The sequence below is a fragment of the Papaver somniferum genome, unplaced genomic scaffold (assembly GCF_003573695.1).
Source record: "Papaver somniferum cultivar HN1 unplaced genomic scaffold, ASM357369v1 unplaced-scaffold_133, whole genome shotgun sequence".
Taxonomy (NCBI): domain Eukaryota; kingdom Viridiplantae; phylum Streptophyta; class Magnoliopsida; order Ranunculales; family Papaveraceae; genus Papaver; species Papaver somniferum.
In genome coordinates this window covers 6,414,273-6,427,236 of record NW_020622492.1, presented here as the reverse complement: position 1 = coordinate 6,427,236, position 12,964 = coordinate 6,414,273, and positions in this window count along the sequence as shown.

Here is a 12,964-nt window from a genome sequence, read left to right as displayed (position 1 = left end):
AAACTATAGTTACAAGGATTTAGCTAGACATGACTTTCTCAAAAGCCATAAACAAATCAAAGAGAATCACTAGCAAATCAAAATGGAAATGAAATCACAAGAATTGCAAACCCTTCTTCTGGCCTCTCGCAAGAGAGAGCTCCCAAAACCGGCCTCCCAAAACAGTCACCAGACCCCCCCCCCCTTTTCTTCTTCACAATACAGAAATATATACCAAATAAAGGCGTGTCGTCATTCTCTTAATTATACTTAATTGAAACTTGCATGGTGGTCATCAATGTGATCTCCCCATATATATTCTTCTTCATTTTGCTTGCATGCATATTTGGTGGACTTAAAAAGAATCCCACGGGTGAGAAAGCAAAATCTTTTTAATTCATTTTTCTCCCTCCAATAAGATATTCACGTGGACCCATTTATTTGTTCCAATATTCAACTACCTAACAAGATTTCCTTAACAGATAATGCATTTTCAACTTCCCAAAACTGGATGTGTAAATATGCGACGACACATGGTATAGTAACTCACTATAATGTTTTCTGCTTGCAATTTGCTGAAAATCACACGACTGTTTTTCTGAGCCCCACAAAACCATGATTCAGGGAAAAGCATGTGTACGTGCTTGACCTCCTTGTTTTCAATTAGACCGTCCCACTTGTGTATCATCCCTTCTCTGTCTCGTTTTGGTGTCTCGGGTAACGTTGCTGGGTTTTTTTTTTGTGGCAAGCACTGTTTTAGTTTCACATTTCGCCATTTATTTTTGGATGATTGGATTTAATTCTACTTTCTACAAAAGCATTAAAATAGTATTATTAGCAACAATATCGAGTCCTAACTAATCTAAATATGGGTATAAAATGTAGCACATACGTGCTTATCACCCTCTTAGTGTGAACATGGGTTGCGACTTTACCGGATGAAGAAGAACGCCTTGTATGCCAAGATGCATCGTGGGTCTTAGCCCTCAATGATGCGAGTTGGTCCTCCTCCTGAATTGACGCCCACGTGGGGAGTGGGATGCAATGAACTTTGTCCGATTTTTCCTGCGGAGCTTCTCTTGGTTCAAACAATTCCACTCCACATATCGGTGCATAAGGAGACAATGATGCAGGGATACGAATGACTTCCCTATTTAGCATAGTCTTCAGGCACTGGTGATACGTCAAAGGGACAACCCTATTGTCATGAAGCCACGGTCTCCCCAGTATCATATGGTAGTCTGGCTCCTTTTCTATGACTTCGAATTTCACCTTTGATTGTACGGTCCCTACAGATAAATTCAGATTGACATACCCGTACGTGTTGGTCTGGTTTCCTTCGAAGTTTGTCATCGTGGTAGGCTTTCGTACGATCTTGTCTGGGCGAACCTTGGCTGTCTTGAGAGTCTTGAGAGTAATCATATTCGAAGACGCTCCCGTGTCGATGAGGGCCCTCTTGAACTCTGAATCCTTGATGCGTGCAGTCACATGTAGGGCCCGGTTGTGACCTTCCTCCGCCATCATGTCTTCTTTTGTAAATGTGATATTATTCACAGACATCTCTGGCATTTTCGAGACTTCTGGACGCAAAGGAGTTAAGTGCACATCCAGGGCTATCTGGTTGATTGTATCAAATGTTTCCGCCCGTTGATTCTTTGAGAGGTGTAAAAATTCTCATAAACTTTCCACTAGAGAAGCCGCTTCCTGATCCACCGGCCTCTGGTTCGTAGTGAAGCTACTGACTTGAGGAGGATCGTTGTGAGGATCAGTCCCAGTGTAGAAATCTCGGTCACAGGAAAAACGCTCATATCTGACGTCATCTTGGTGAGGAGATCGAGTATGTCGTTTATTGCTTCTTTGATCAGGTCCATGTTCTTTGGGTGAATCCCCTGTACTCGTGCCAACTCGATCAATGTTGGGATTCTTTCATCCGCGCCGTCAGACATACCGTTGGAAAGAGGAGCATCTTCGTTGGAGGAACTTCGACCGGGATTTGAAGTTTTTGGGGTATCCCTAAGACCAACCATTTTGAAATCAGCCAAATGGAATTGGGTATTGAAGAAATTGACTTCACAGCCGAGAGATTAATCTCCCACTGTGGTCGCCAATTGTTTATGGGTGAAAACTATATCTGCTGGTTTTGGTAATTTTGGTTGTATGGATATGAAATGAATCTAAACCCTAAACAAATGCACTGCACGGGAGTGATTTCTGATTCGAGAGATCAATCTATACAATTATGGCCTAAACCAAGAAATGGTCGTTCCAGACTTGCTTCGGTCACAAAGTGAAGGAGATGGGGTTGATCTTAGGGAGGGAAGCGAAGAAGGTGTTGAGATTATGAAGGTGTTGGCTGTTTATGACTTGTATCAGAATATCGAACTGGCTTGCAATAATGTAAGCAATCAGCTCTGGTGTTTTCTGGATACGATTTTTTCGGTATTGTGTTGGAAATAGGTGAAGGACCTATTTATACAAGTCATTGAGCGCAAACCTCATCTCGTAGGAAGTGGAGAAAGTGGAATGATGGAGTATTGGGGTCGTGCAAGTGATTGTCACACGATCACGTCTTTGCCCACTTTTCCCATTATCGTTAACCGTCCATGCCTCCTGACACATTCTTGTTACGGCGCATTGCACGCTGCTCGTTGTAAACCGCCAGACCAATACCCCAGTAAGTATCCCCCAGTTTGTGACATGCTTGATGTCTCGAATGAGTGGATCGTGGGACCCACAGGAAGTAGCATACGGTGCTAGGTTAAATAACTGAGTTATCTAGGAAATCGATATTCATTAAATATCGTGTGTATTCTATGCATGTAATGCATCGAATATGATCAATATGTATGAAGCATCGCTGTTTTAAGGCTTAACCGAATAAGTCGCGGATTAAGCGTCTTAAAACATCATCACGTCCAGCCATCTTCGAGTGATCGTTTGGAGGCCGCACGGGCGAGCCATCTCATGGCCGATCACTCCATGTGGAAGAGTGACGGACGGTGATCACAGGGATGCTTCATTGGTCGTCTAGCTCTTAGCCTAGGCTGTCCGACCAAGCTAGCAAAGTTGGATGGATGAGATGGTTTATGACCCTTATTTACGACCATTGATGGATTTTTTAGGGTTTTAGGAGGTGTGAAAGAATCACTCTTATGCTTGACCGAATCCGATCTTGGGTGCAAGTTTTGGTGGGCCCGACCAGGCATGCATGTAGACGGCCTTCCGGTGTATACGCCCATACCTCTTTGTCTCATGAAGGTGCGATCTAGGCCACTCAATTTGACCGGCAAAGGTGAGTGGTCGTGATCGATTTGCGGCAGAAATCCATTGCCGCAAAGGATTTGGAAGCCACCCAGCATGCCACTTTCGGGTGCGCGTTTCGAGGTCGTTGAGTCCTAGTCTTCCTAGGCCGACCAGCTCCACGCTAAGGTGGGCCCACGGTGATCATGTTGACATGCTTGGGACCTTTTAAGTCTATATCTACACCCCCCATCTAAGCTTGCGAAGATGGATGGTCGTGATCGAACTGCGACAGTTATGTAGCGCCGCAAACACTAATTAAGGTTTTAAAACAGCCACGCACGCACGACTTCCACCAAACGGATTGGCAAGTCATGCTCCCTTTTTGGAGGGACCGATTGTGTGGGGCCCATGTTGGGCCGACGGTGAACGTGTGTGCACTTCTCTAATGGTCTTAGGCACAATCTAATCCATCCAAACATGCTGGTGAAGTTGGATGGTTGTGATCAGTTTAAGACATTAGTGGAATTTTCGTGACGCTTGAAAAGCATCACACCAACCATGTTTCGGGCATGCGATCATGACTTCATGACTACGTCGTGAGCAAACCGATAAAGTAGGGATATAGTGGGCCAGCTAATGTGCGTGTTAGCGCCTCCTCCATCTTTCACGGCGCGATCTAAGCCGTCCAATAAGGCTAGTGAAGTTGGACGGTCATGATCGTTTTGAGACTGTTTTAAGAAGTCTTGCTCGTTCGAACTTCTTCCAAAAGCAGCGCGACCACCCTATTAAGGCTGGCGTTTTCAGCATGCCGGGAAGTAAAACGTGATGTTCGACCGTCCATGGCATAAATAGGCCCGCTGGTGGTCATCAAGGTGGTAGCCTGCTCCTATTGAGGATCGTCTAGGCTGGTTAAATCATGCGGTCAACCTGCGTGGCCGTGATAATTTCTAAGACTGATACGGTCAGTCCAGATTAAATATGCTCAATCGGGCTAATATAAGCACACCGAGAGATGTTTCCTATACGTGTATTTCGTGCATGCCTCATTATTGATACTTGGATATTCATGTTACTCTATCAAGAGCAAAACTCAGTCATCATGCCGCACCAATAGTGAGAGTTCCCGGGAACAACACAGGAAATATTAGGCAAACCTTGCATTAATTAATAATGCTAAAAATTCATAGAATATTCGGGATTGTTGCTACATGCTCCGTTCTAGGTGAATTTTGTGTATTTAATTCACAGAATATTGGGATTATTGCCACATGCTCCATTCTGAGTGAATTTTGTATATTTATTGAATTGCTTCAAATAAATAAAACAAGAGGATTTCTGGGCTCATCGTTTTTCAAATAGCCTCATCCTTTGCAGGATGTCAGCACACTAAATCTGGTTTTACAATTTTATCCCTGAACTAAAATCCATAATCAACAGCTGGTAAGGTGTTACAGTGTCTTCAACCTCTGAAGAGAGCGCTGAGCGGCTTCGGGGAGAGGGCGTGCGTTGAAGCGGCTTCTGGAGCGTGTGTTGAAGCGGCTTTTTCTGGAGAGAGCATTGAAGGGATTCAGGAGAGAGCATTGAAGCACCTTCTTATGGAGAGAGCATTGAAACGGCTTCAAGAGAGAGCGTTGAAGTACCTTCTTATGGAAAGAGCGTTGAAACGGCTTCAAGAGAGATCGTGTATTGAAGCGCCTTCTTCTGGAGAGGGGGTTGAAGCGGATTCTCCTTCAGTTTGATTTTACCTTGCAAATTACATGCTTCTTGATTGACGTCTCTCTAGTGTTTAAGAAATCCTTGACTGACGGTGAAGGAATTTCATGATGAGTCTCAGTCCCCAAGCGTGAGTTACATGGCTCTATCTTGTATAGTCGGTGGGTTTACCATAATAAAGATATCACCATATCTCCTCTGTACTGGTGATTCTATTACTTCTCCATGGGAAAGTAAAATATGCAGAGGTTCGTATTACCTCTGTACGTAGTGGTTGTTGACATGGTGAAGCTCTGGCGAGCAACAACGATCCTTGGAAGCAGCTATGATCAGAAGAGACTGGCAGGGAGAGGCATGGTAGCTACTTGCACGAACTTGGTTGTTTTCATATAATGGTAGAGAACGTCTCATTATTATATGGAGAAGTTAATGATGGAACCGATAGCTTCCTTGATGTTTCCTTATGGAACGGAGAAGAGGGAGACAGTCCCCTGTCCACGAGTATCTATTGATCTTTCAACCTGATAGATGTTGTCACACTAGGTCTATGAAGAAATAATTTGGGAGAGAGTTGAAGTTGATCCCAACGTTGATGAGGATCGTAGAGTTGCTGATCATGAGGCCGTCCTTGCGTCTACGTTGCGTTTCATAGACATCCAGGCATATCGGTGGTCTTTAAACAACATATATGCTCTCTCGAATACGTCTATGTCTTTGGGCATCTTGGAATTATAATGACAGCGGGCTTGCGTCTCTCCAAATTCATCATCTTTGAGATGGGTAGTGCTAAGTAGTCTTCAGCGACGCTCTTTTCCTTTATCATCTTTGGATCGTGTCTTTGAGGAGTAGGGAAGTCCCCTCATGCGAATGACTTAACTAATAGGTTCTGCAAATATGATGAAGCTCTTGACATGGAGAGTTTGTATGTACTCTTAAGTTCTAGGTACAACCTCCTTTAGTGACGCAACTACTTCTTCTACGGGAGACGAAATTCTGAAAGCGTACCTCATAGATGTTGTTGCTGTCGAGCCAGATAGGGAATATCTTGGACGTTCTTTTATCATTGTGGCAGTCGTGCATGTGGTACTGGAGTGAAAGTGGGCGATTTTGGAGGTGCAGGATGTTGTATCTCGGTAGCTTTTCTCTTGCTGCTTCAGTGAAACCGCTTACAGAAGGTTGAAGGTTGTATTTCCTGTTGGTCCGACGTGTCGAAGAATCTTTATCCTCCATTCATGCCATGAGCAGCGTGACTGGGTGCACTGTTTGTGAGGAGGTGGTTTCAAACTGGGAGTTCCACTGAGGTGTGCTTATGAAGTTTGAATTCAATGATTCTTGGTTCTATGAAGGGTTTTCTAAAATACAGAAGCTCCAAGATGAAACAAACGAAGTTCCCTCCCTGGACTTCATTGCTCGGCCAGAGGAGGAAATCGAGAGGCTATCCTTGGAATTGAAGCAGAAGCAGGCTGTTCTCCGCAAAAATGAAAGGCGCTCTTTCCAAAAAGAATGAGTTGTTGTTGAAATACTTCCCTTGAATACTTGCGCATTTTCTTTTATATTTCCCTTTTAGGTGTATTGAGTGATGTAAGGAATTCCTTTCACAGTTTGATTTTCTGGTTCTTGAACTAGTAGGTGCTGAAATCCGCATTCTGGTTTTGAATTCGATCATTCTAAGTATCTCGTAAAAATTGCAAATGTTTCCTAAAAAGGGAAACATGTAAAAGGAAGATAATGTGGTGTCTAAGAACAATTGCATCATTAACTTACTTCCTCGATATGGGACGCATGCGTCAAGTCCCCAACAGGCTTTTAAAATGTAAAATTGTTTAACGAAACTTACTCGTTCACAAGGTCTCGGTTGAACGAGACTTGAATTCTCCAAGGGTGATTGCTTCGAATCCAAGTTGTTATGGCGCGCTTCGAGAAACCCGTAGTTGGTTCGATCACTTCGATGAAACTGCACACGTTAATCTTCGGATAAAGGGGGTGACTCTCCTGAGTTAATCTTCCTTTGGAGAATATGCTTCAAGCCGTTGCATTCGCTGGTAAAAGATGAATGAATCTGTGGCAGTGGAAGTACCTCGGGTCCATCATCTCTTGATCATTTCGATGTTCGTTGTTTCGCTGAAATATTCTTCCTAACAGAGTGATTCGCCCAAACTGCGGATTCTTTCTCGACATGATGACGCGGGCATCTTTATCTGCTTGAGGATGTTCTCTTGAGGTGTCGGCTCCAGTAGACCTGAAGATGTCCCGAGCTCTCTCCTATCCGGGTTGACATAATAGGCGATCTACACGTTGTGATGATGAAGTGACAGCGAATACTCCTGATCTTAAATTGGTAGCAGTGGTGAAATAGAGATAGACTTTTTCTTTTGTGACCTCTGCAGGTGTCTTCCCAGGACTCCACTGGTGTTGAATTTGTTGTCGACTATCTCCATACTGAAGCAACGGCTACGCGAATCTTCACTTCGTCTTTCTGGGTGTGGATCCTTTGAGTCATTTCTGGCTTGCTCCATACAACACTTGTGGTGTTGCAGAAAAGGTGATTGCTCCATCCGGATCTCGATAGAAGCAGTTGCGTTCTTCTAAGTAGTAGTCGAGTCTTGTGTCTCCACGCGGATTTCTGGTCCTTTCATCTGGGAGATCTACTAGTGCTCAGCTATCTAAGGTATTTCCAGTAGCATTGCTTGAAAAAGCATTTTTGTGAAGCTTCTTAGTGAATGGAACACCGGAATTGAAATTGGTTGTTGAATCTAATGATTGAATTGAATCTAAGATATACCCTTTTGAAATTGAGAGAACTGGAATGAATCTTGAGAAATTGATTTTGCAACTGAGAGATAAATCTCCCACTGTGGTCGCCAATTATTTGAGGGTGAAAACTGTTTCTGCTGGTTTTGGTAAATTTGGGTGTGTGTGGATGAGAGACGAATCTAAACCCTAAACAAATGCACTGCACAAGAGTACTTTAGATTCGAGAGATCAATCTGTACAATTCTGGCCTAAATCAAGAAATGGTCGTTCCAGACTTGTTTCGGTCACAAAGTGAAGGAAATGGGGTTGATCTTAGGGAAGGAAGCGAAGAAGGTGTTGGGATTGTGAAGGTGTTGGCTGTTTATGACTTGTATCAGAATGTTGAACTGGCCTGCACCATATAAGCTATCAGTTCTGGGTGTTTTATGGATACTGTGACAACACTTGGTTTTTCTGTGTGTTGCTTGGAAATAGGTGAAGGACCTATTTATACAAGACATTGAGCGCAACCCTCATCTCGTAGGAAGTGGAGGAGGTGAAGTGATGGAATAGTGGGTCGTGTATGAGTGGTGATTGTCACACGATCACATCTTTTTTCACTTCCCTCATCACTGTTAATCGTCCACCTATTCCTAATACGTTCTCGTAATGGCGCGTTGCACGCTGCACGCTGTAAACCGCCAGACCAATACCCCAGTAAGTATCACCCAGTTTATGGCATGCTCGATGTCTCGAATGAGCGGATCGTGGGACGCACCGTAGAAAATAACATACGGTGATATTAAGTTAAATAACTAAGTTATTTAAGGAATAGATATTCATGAAATATTGTGTATGCTCGATGCATTACATGCATCTTTTTCAAGCAAGCAGCTCAAAACAATCGATATGCATGAAGCATCGCTGTTTTAAAGCTTGACTGAATAAGTCGCGGATTAAGCGTCTTAAAACGGCATCATGTCCAACCATCTTCGAGTGATCGTTTGGGGGCCGCATGGGCGAGCCATCCCCTGATCGATTACTCCCTATGGCAGAGTGGTGGGCGATGATCATCGAGGTGCTTCATTGGTTTCCTAGTTTTTAACCTAGGCTGTCCGACCAAGCTAGCAAAGTTGGACGGACGGGATGGTTTACGGCATATATTTGCGACCGTTGATGGAATTTTAGGGTTTTTTAAGAGGTGCACAAGCATCCTTCTTTGGCTTGACCGAATCCACACATGGGCACCGATTGTGGGTGAATCGTTTGGGCATGCGTGAAGATGGCTCTCCGTCGTGCATGCCTCCCCTTCTTAATCCCATAAATATTCGATCTCGGACACTCAATTTGACCGGCAAAGATTAGTGGTTGTGATTGATTTGCGACATAAACGTGTTGCAGCAAAAGAATGAAAGGTCGCGTGGCATGCCACTTTGGGGAGCGCATCTCGAGATGTCAGGTCCTAGTCTTCCTAGGCCGGCCCACAGTGATCACGTTGACACTCTTGGGACCTCTTAAGTCTATATCTACACCCTCCATCCAGGATGGAAAAGATGGATGGTCGTGATCGGACTACGACATATATGCATAGCCGCAAACCCTAATTAGGGTTTTGAAACAGTCACGTACACGTGACTTTGGCCAGACAGTTTGGGGATCTATGCTTCTCCTTTGGATAGACCGATCATGTGGGGCCCACGTTGGGCTGACGATGAACATATGTGCACTTTCTTGATGGTCCTAGGTGCAATCTCAGCCATCCAAATATGCTGGCTAAGTTGGATAGTTGTGATCGTTTTTAAGACGCTAGTGGAATTTCCGCGACCCTTTAAAGCATCATGCCAACCATGTTTCGAGCAAACGTTCATTGCTCCATGAATTTGCCGTGAGAAAACCTATCGGGTAGTGGAGAAGTGGGTCTTCCAACGTATGCGTTAGCGCTTCACTGATCATTCGCGGGATGATCTAAGCCGTCCAACCAGGCTGGCGAAGTTGGACGGTCGTGATGATTTTAAGACTGTCTTGATCAGTCTTCGCTCGTTCGAGCCTTTCCCAAAACAACACAACCACTCTATTTTAGGGCTGGCGTTCAATGGGCGTTGGGAGTGTAGCGTGGTGTTCGACCGGCTAGGACATAAGCGGGACGGCCGGTGATCACTATAGTGATTGCCTAGTTTTACTAGGAATAGGCAATGCTTATTACATCGCGCGGCTAAACTGTGTGGCCGTGTTTGTTTCTAAGACTGGCATTAACAGTCTAAAATTTCTTTAAGAATAAATGTGTGTTCAGTCACGCTAACTTTTTAATTAAAAGTGTGTGAACGTATTAATTTCTTTGTTAGAGAGATGTAACTTGTATGAGTACTTTTTGTGCAGATCCCAATACTAGCACTTCGGGAGATTCATGTTACTCTGCTGAGAGTGAGAATTGATCGTCATGTCATGTCAGTATTGAGAGTTCGGCTGGGAACATAGCACAGAGAAATATCAGGCGAGTCATGCATTAGTTAATAATGCTAATAAAATTCACAGAATATTTGGGATTGTTGTTGCACGCACCATTCTTGGTGAATTTTTTGTATTTATTGAATTGCTTCAAATACAGGGTTTTACAATTTTATCCCTATTCGAAAAACCACCATCAACACCCACTGTATTGAAGCTCTCAAAAACACTAATAATTTATCTTCACTTAAAATGTTGTTCTCTATGAATAGAATATAAAACTCAATAAAATAAGCACGAGGACATGTGAAGAAAATTACTATCATTACGAAATGAGAACAATGACCAAATTGAATTGTTATAGAAAAAAAGTGGAAATCCTCTTGCATACATCATAGGGATTCATCCATCCCTAGTACAGAGTTATTCCATTGCAAAAGCATAAAGAAAAGAAAAATCCTAAAACTATAATATTTTTACTGGACTACGGACCCCGGACCTCCCTTTTTCCATTTGCTTCAACCAGTATTTATAGTTTTCAAAGGAAACTACTTTCCTTTATCATATCCATTACCACATCATTGCCCCTATGAGAATGCGCCATGTGTCAGGACAACACAAAATCCTCAAATAAGAATGTCCACGTGTCAAATAATATCTCATCATGAAGTCACCATTTTCTTTATTTGGAAAATATATTATCTTATATCTCCTTCTTTATTTTGTTTATTTTCTTCATTAAACAAAATATATTCAAATTTCTTTTATCATAATTAATCTCTTATAATGGTCTCCACACTTTTACACACGTCGTGGCACACTTTTACTTGGCATGCTTACGACACTTCCATATTCAAATAATTGGCCCAATAATTCTTCATGTTTCCTTTTGGGCTTAACACATCAAATCACTTCATTTCTCCAGCAGAATTCCGCATTTTAGTCCATAAAGCTTTATTTTCTAAAAACTGCAAAAATGAATAAAATCATAAAATTGTTGATGGTGGATTTTCAACAAAGGTCAAAATTGTAAAATCATGACACTGCATGTTTCTAACCCGGCTTCAGAAACGCATGTGAAGATTCATATTTTACGATCCGTGAACCGTTTCACGATCTCTGATCGGGTTCCTCTCAAGCCATGATGAATATGATTCTTGAAAAGCCTCCCACTAGCTGAGCGTTCGATGCTGTGCATTTCATCATGACCTCTCTACGTAGAAGAATGATCGGCGGTCCTCATACATAATTGTTTGTTGAGAGGGAAAAACGCCTTCGGGACGTAGGTGACACTCACTGTTACCTGACTATATAGAGAGAGCTTTTATAGATTCATGCGGTTCTCCATACATAATTGTTGAGAGGGCAAAACGCCTTCAGGACATCGGCAACACTCGTTGTTTCCTGACTATGCACCTTTCAGAACGGGTATGATGCTTTAACTGGCTAATATTCCTTCTGCAATAGATTAATTCTACCGTGACATTCACCAATGAATTCCTAGAAGATAATATATTTTACCTCATTACTCCGATTTCATGATCGAATCCACGGCTGATCTCATGGAATGATAATGGATAGTCTCATTACTCCGATTTCATGATCGAATCCACGGCTGATCTCATGAAATGGTAATAAACAATTTTATTACTTCGATTTTGTAGTCGAATCCACGATCCTGTGGGATGGTAATGCTCATTTTATTATTCCGAATCCATGGTCGAATCCACGACTGATTCTATGGATTGATAATAAATAACTACTCACCTTTATTACTCAGTTTCATGAATCATTCTCCATTGAATTTCATAAATTAGTAATAAATACTCAACAACCGGGCATCTGGGCCATCATTGAGTAAGCCCCAAGAAAATGGTGCAAGTGTACTCGACAATGATGCACGACCGAGCACCCGGATGTACGAACGAGCATTTGAAAATATGGATAAACGAGAAATCTTACACAAAACAGGAGAGAGAAAATAATAATATTAAAATAATAAAGAGGCGTCCAGGGATCGGGCCCACCGACCGACCGTCCATACCCTAGCCGTGGCCGGTCCCCATGCCTCTTCCATTATTTTTCCTTATTTTATTATTTTCATGAACTCATGAAAACTCCTTCATTCTAGCAACTTTCCTTGTTTGAGCAAAACTTATGGTTTCTCCATATTTTCATGGTTTAATGAAAAACAATAAAATAGGGAAAGGTGTCGCGGGACCGGGCTACCTGGCCGGCCGGCCATGCCCTACCCATAGCCGGTCCCACACCTTACAATCCCTAATCTTTCATAATTATTATTTCCCTCATCTCATGAAACTCCTCAGTTTGAGCAAAAATCATGGTTTCTTCATATTTTCTCAAATATTGTTCAAACCATGAAAAATCCAAAAAGCCAAATGGTCACAAGACCGACTAGGCTACTCACGCCAAATATTAAAATATCATTATTTTAATATTTTCCAAATTTTGATCAAACGAGCAAATTTCCACTTGCTTATTCGAGCAAAATCAAGACTTTCAGTCAAAGATCGAACTCTCCTGAAAATTCAAAATATTGCTCAAACGCATATTAGAAAATGCCGAAACTCTCAGGACTGAGACACGGGCATTATGGTGACACTGGCATGCTTCCTTGACCGACCAAGGCCGACCCTAAGGCTTGCAAAGATCCTGTCCCACATATTCTTATAATTTTGACCAAATTTGCTCAATTGCTCATATTGGGTCCAAACTCTTTCTAACCAACTTGGAATTTGCTCAAACGACCATCCGTTGGTCCCACGACCACCAAGGGACGGTTTGATGACCTCTTGGTCGGTCCCTCACTTTTCCATAATTAGGTTTTATC